This window comes from Pseudochaenichthys georgianus, chromosome 7, assembly GCF_902827115.2.
Source record: "Pseudochaenichthys georgianus chromosome 7, fPseGeo1.2, whole genome shotgun sequence".
NCBI classification, from domain to species: Eukaryota; Metazoa; Chordata; class Actinopteri; order Perciformes; family Channichthyidae; genus Pseudochaenichthys; species Pseudochaenichthys georgianus.
Genome location: NC_047509.1, coordinates 35070320 through 35071893, shown reverse-complemented (window position 1 = coordinate 35071893; position 1574 = coordinate 35070320).

Here is a 1574-nt window from a genome sequence, read left to right as displayed (position 1 = left end):
ACGGCCCATTCACGCGATTCAATGCACTGCGTCGTCTCGATTCTGACAGGTGACAGGTTGAAACAGTTTCAAATTTGAGCGCTTCAACACTTTATAACCGCTCTAAACAATGCGCAATGTGTGGGTTGTTGTTGCTGTTGAGTTGTTGTTGGCATTGCATTTGAATTGGATCATTATAGAGCAAGCCAGGAAGAAATATAGGTCGTTATGGCTCGTGAAACACCTCGAAATGTGGAGAAGCTGTGAACAAAAAGAAAATGAGTAATATAAAATTAAAAACACTTCAATTGTCTAAGGAATAGATAGCCCAGTGGTTAGAGCCGGCGGCCAGGGTGCGGCGATGTCCTCCGCGCAGCTGGTTCAAAGCCCGGAATAGTTACACTTTTAATCATTGCTTTTCAACTTTAATACTTTAATAACTGATAAAAGGCCCTCTCAGCCCAAACAAATGTCCAGCACTCTCTAGTCTCTTCTCAATAACCCAATACACACAATTATCAATCTTTAATTGCAAATAGAACATGATATTCAGTCTTAGTGTGTGTGTGTGTGTGTGTGTGCATCGAATATTTTTCAAGGCAAAGATACGTTAACCCCACTGCAGCCTTGCACTTCGCCAGGAGAGGTCGCTGTAACTGAAGCTTCGAGAAATGAACCTATTTCCGACACAATTGTCCAAGTGGTTCGAAGCTTCATTCAAAGCTTCATTTTGCCATCACTAGCATGAGGGGCTAGAAAACTAAAGAAAAGAAAATAAGACACCAGCGGTAAGCTCAATCAAAGTAGGATTTGCCTCCTCTTTGCCACCCTCGTGACTCCAGCAGGACTCCAATGTCTTTGTCAGTCTTAGAGACTCCAGCAGGACTCCAATGTCTTTGTCAGTCATCGGCTGTCTGACGCTCCAGGAAAGAGCTACCTAAAATGGACGCCTGATTGCTGAGTTCTCACAGCTGTGGGGCCACGCCCCTCTAATTAGTTAACTCTCTACAGAGAGGCCCTGCCTATTGTAATGCAGGCTTGAGTGCCTACTGAGACCTGTGTAACAGGTTCACGTGAGCAGATCTGAGATTACAAATCTCTCAAAATCGCCGTTTTAGCTACAATAACTACAGAACAATTATAAAGAGTAGAATAAATGAAACAGAGAAGTCTAATTAAACAAGAATATAACTTACAGTGGTTGCTGCGTCAATAGGTATTGTCGTCACCCGGTCTAGATGCACACTGAGTTCTTCAGATTTTAAATGCGGTATTTGAATGATTTTTAGCTGGAAGATGACTAATTCACACTGTTGTACTTCACGCAATCAGCAGAGTGGCCCTGCCTATATTTGTTTGTATAAAATCAATATCTCACAAAAAAAGAGCAAGTCGATTCACATTTATCAGTGTGTGACCTCACATTCGCCTAATTTTAAAATGATTTGACCTATTCATCCATTCCCATGTATATGATATGCACATGCATTAATACATTGTGTAATACTGCAAAACATGCATGTATAGTATACAATGTGTACTTCAAGGAAAACATTAACACAGAATACCTTCACATTTGAGATTACTAGTTCATG